The sequence below is a fragment of the Daucus carota genome, chromosome 8 (genome assembly GCF_001625215.2).
Source record: "Daucus carota subsp. sativus chromosome 8, DH1 v3.0, whole genome shotgun sequence".
NCBI lineage: Eukaryota > Viridiplantae > Streptophyta > Magnoliopsida > Apiales > Apiaceae > Daucus > Daucus carota.
The window spans coordinates 19815350-19820041 of record NC_030388.2 but is presented as its reverse complement, the minus strand read 5'-3'; the positions used below and the strand labels follow the sequence as shown (position 1 = coordinate 19820041).

Below are 4692 nucleotides of genomic sequence, written 5' to 3'. Positions count from 1 at the left end.
TAACAAGAAAAAAAATATTTATCATATATTACCTTCGTGTTAGTCTAGAAAATGTCAGAATTAAAACGTGTTATAGAAATAAAAAAATAGATAAATAACCATAAAATTATCATAATATATTTGTATTAATAATTTTAATTTTTAATATATTTTTGAATGACTTGATTAATATATAGTCAAAATTCTTAATATAAATTTTTTCTCATTGAAAATATAAAATCCAAATTTTAGTCCAACAAAATCATAAAGGATCTTTTTTACTTAATTTTATAATACAAAAAAGTCCAAAACTGGGTGTGAAAATTAAAATGTCTAATGAAAAAAAAATAGAGAATTAAAAAAAATATATCAACCTTTTATTTCCTAAGCTTATCGAAGAAGTCGACTCCTTGACTTTTAAAGAAAATCATAGTAGTTGCTAAATATATTTTACTTTTACTTTGTTCAGTCCAGAGATTACAAAGATGTCCTTCCTAAAATTTTGTGTAGCTGGTATACCGAATTAAATTTAGCCCTAGTTTTTTGTGCAATGAACAGGATGGATGAATGCAATAAATACATTCATGCGCCAACTAAGTAATATATTTATTTATTTATTTCGAACAATGCTTCTACTAATATTTTATCAATATATGTTGATTTATTTTTTTATTAGTTTTTGTTTAAACATTACTTATTCATTCTCAACTTTAATTTAAATAACTTAAAAAGGTTATATTAGATGATATTTAATTTTTTTTATATTATAACCTTAAACTGGCGTAGAACCTTTAATATGTATTAAGAATTTAGAAAGATAATTTAAATAAATATATATATATATATAATATTTATTCATATAATTTTATTTGACTATATATATAATTTTATCACTAAAATATGTGATTTTAAATATATTTTTATTCACCTCTTTGATTTTTGTTGATGTGGAATTTTTTTTTACTTTGTTCATTCTTATTTAATCAAAACAAGTTAAAATTTTGAAACTTCACTACGAGTCTAGTGCCAACATTATGGAAGTTATTGGCTAAAATCACAATACATAAAATATTAAAAAATTAACACTGGTGTTCGATATAAATATTTTAGTTAATAGAAAATATTTGATTTTTAATATTAAAAAAATAACACTAGTGTCTGATATAATATTTTAGTTAAAAATACTTAATATTTTTTATAATATAACTTTTAGCTGGTCTAGAATCTCTAATATGTATTAAAATTTAGAAAGATAATTTATATATTTAATATTTATTCATATAATTTTATTTGACTTTATATGTAATTTTATCACTAAAATATTTGATTTTATATATAATTTCATCCATCTCTTTAAATTTTTATAGACGTGTTTATTTTATTTTTTACTTTGTTCATTCTCATTTAATCAAAACAAATTAAAATTTTGAGACTATAATGTCAGGGCCTGATAATTGGGATGGGCTAAAATCCCAAACATAAAATTTTAAAAAGTTAACAGTTTCTTATTCTATATATATTTTATAATTTCTCTTTGAAGAGAATATATGTTTTCGAGTTACTAAAATCTAAGTATCTTAAAATTTAAAAAAGTAAAAAAGTGTTTGAAGTAAATGCTACAAATATACATATTTATTAGGGTTGAATACAATTAATAAGTTAAAAGTTATATTTGGAATCTTTGTAATTTCTGCGAACCGCAGAAAGTAAAAGTGAACTAATTGCTTTCGCGGAGTGGAAGATGGATAGACAGAAGAAGAAGGCAAGAGTGGAAGATGAAGATCGAATTAGCAAGCTCCCAGATGATCTGATGCATCGAATAATGCTATTTATGGACACTCATCTCGCAGTTCAAACCTGCGTTTTTTCGAAAAGATGGAAACTTATTTGGACAACTCTTCCGTTTCTCAATTTCGATGGCAATGAGCAACATTACAACAATATTTCCAAATTTTTTCAGCATTTCTTCTCTCGCAGACACGGTAAATATCTGGCAATAAAACTCAAACTTTGTCCTGGTAATGCCCTGAATCTACGTTCAATAAAAAAGTATGTTAGGTATGCTATTTCACACAATCTTAACGTCTGCACGTCAAGTTGGATCGATGTTGTTCATTATCTACATTTAGCTCTAGTTCTTTGAAGGAACTTAATCTCACGATGAAATCTGAATTTTGTAAAATTATGACATCAGATTGCGTAAAACTGCCTAACTTGACAACACTAGATTTGAACCACAACAATTTTAAGAAAATCCCCAAATTTGAAGAATCATTTTTTGTATCTGTGCCTGCCTTGACAACTCTGAGACTTAATCGATTTGAGTTGCCTGAAATTTTTTTGCTTGCCTACCTTAACTACACTCTGCCTAGAATTGTGCACTTTGCCTGAACGGGTGTGGGATTTTCCTGCTTTATTAACTTTACAATTGATTAATGTGGTGTTTTCGGAGAGTATGAGTGACTACTTCCTTGCACTTACAAGTCTGCAAAATCTTACATCTATGGCGTGAAGAACATAGGTTGTTGTATTATATCTAGTCCCTTATTGTTGAACCTGAAAATCAGGGTCTCATTGTACTCTTTAAATTTAACCAATGGAAAAGTTGTGGTGTTGGCACCCAAACTCCGTAATTTCTATGCTATTGGTTTTTTCTTGGCAAGATTTGAAAGTTCTGAGTTGGAGAATGTAACCATCAAATTTTGGGATAACGACTATATTACACCATGGCGGACGTTAAAAGAATATCAAGTCCTGTTTAAAGTTATGCTCTCACAATTGAGTAGCGCCAAGATTCCTGCTCTTGACATGTGGATCCTTCAGATATCACTCTATTTGATTTTTTATATATATAAAGAATTCTCGGACAACTATATTACTAGAGGTCTCTTTAAGTTGAGTTTTAGCCTATCATTAGAGGTTAAATCTTAAAATTGGCTTGGCTATGTTCACCAATTATTAACGTAATTGTATCTATAGTTACTATATAAAAATTCATCTCGTTCATCAATTTTCTGAATGCACGGCATGTAGGGCATCTTCTTTTTCTAACCGATGGATAAATACTCGAGGAAGAAAGTACACAAGCAACTGACTTTTGATCTATGTTAAATCATTTTGATATTGGCTCATATTAGAAAAGTCATTTGACAAATATTTAATATTCTACTTGATATTGTTTGAATTATTATAGGCACTATCCCAAATCTCCCATGTTCTTCTACATGTGCGCTGTCCATTTCATTCCTTAAGGTATTTGAAGCTACCACATGGATATGAAGAATCAAGTATATCTAGACACGTCAGATGGTAATTGCTCAGCGGTTCTCCAAGTGCCATCATCGTCAAAACATTTCCTATGGTACTTGATGAGATCTCCAGTCTCCAATTAATTGGTGCATTATAATTTGTCATGTGATTTTAGCAAAGTACAATTTGAGTGCCATTCAAGTTTTGAACTATGTAGAACTGCTATAAATTACAGATTTTTTGACAGGGGAATGATGAAAATCAATTGTCTGCTCCACTCTGTTGGTGCTTAGTGATAAATTGTGCCAGCCATGCATTATCCTTAATTAATTATAATATATGTTTAGGATAAATCTTCGGAGTGTAAGCTTGGAGATGGATATTATTCCCCAATGCCTTTGAAATTATTGTTTATATCGCTATTCTTCACCTGGATCTTAAATTTCTTTCAGGATCATCTGACTAGTCAAACCGCACCAGCTGTTTCCTTAGTAACACAAAATGGGGTGCTAGAAGAGCCCTTGGCAAAAAGGGTTTCAATTGTGTAGGTGGAGAATTGTGCAGCAGATGCTGGCAAGGTTTCGCCAATTGAAGCTCAGATTTCGGGGAATAGCAATGATCGGGCAAAAACTGGAGAAAAAAGTAATTTTGTCTTATGGTAGGGCCATGAGGTTAACTCTGAGTTTGTAAGCATGCTTGATCTCATCATGGATAAGTATCCACAGTCTTTTAAGAAGTTAACCAACAAAAATAAGAAAATTGTAACAGTGAAGCTGAATACGTTGGCTTCCTTAGTAAATGCCTTTACAACGACTTTGATGACTGAGGTCGACAATGAGATGCTCACTGAGTTTGAGGCTCTCTTTACAAATTATAAAATATGTTGAAGACGACAGATTCCGAGAGCTTACAGACAGTGGGCACTAGCCACTCTGCTACTGCTTCCTATATTGGAGATGGTTTACTGTAAGTCTCTAAGCTTTTTTTTTGGCAAGAATTGACATAGAATGCTTGCGAGATAATTGTTGTTAGGCTACTACTTCACAACACTGCAAGGGAATCTAATATTCGGGGTAGATTTTTCAGATGCCATGTTTACTATTACTATGCAATTTGATACCAGTGTAAACCCTGTTGCAATCTCTTTTAATGTTAGACATGGAGAACCATAATTTCAGATATTGATAGGCTTTAAATCAAGTGCCAAATATTTATGGATTATGTATTTTTTTTCCAATTAAAATTGGTATCGACAGACACAATGTCTTGAAAAATTTGGAGTTTATTGGATAAACGAGGATGAAGATATCACCAACTACATGTGTTATTTTTTCTTAATAACTGCATTTATATCTGCTCTCAACGCGATGCAAGTTTGTATGGATACTCTTCGAATTCTCGATTTCAATGTCTTTTATATGTTACTGTACTGTTAAATCGTTTTTTCCAAGTTTGTCAACCATG

General features: G+C 30.2%; 1 long non-coding RNA gene across 2 annotated transcripts; it reads left to right on the top strand.

Annotated features, from left to right (window-relative positions):
- Positions 1–1702: 1702 nt before the first annotated feature.
- LOC135148374 (uncharacterized) lies at positions 1703–4428 on the top strand. Of its 2 annotated transcripts, XR_010286512.1 has the most exons (3): positions 1703–1961; positions 3173–3340; positions 3681–4428. It is a non-coding gene; the product is annotated as an uncharacterized LOC135148374 (long non-coding RNA). The 2 variants fall into 2 exon arrangements; XR_010286511.1 differs by having other exon boundaries at positions 1703–3340.
- Positions 4429–4692: the final 264 nt, after the last annotated feature.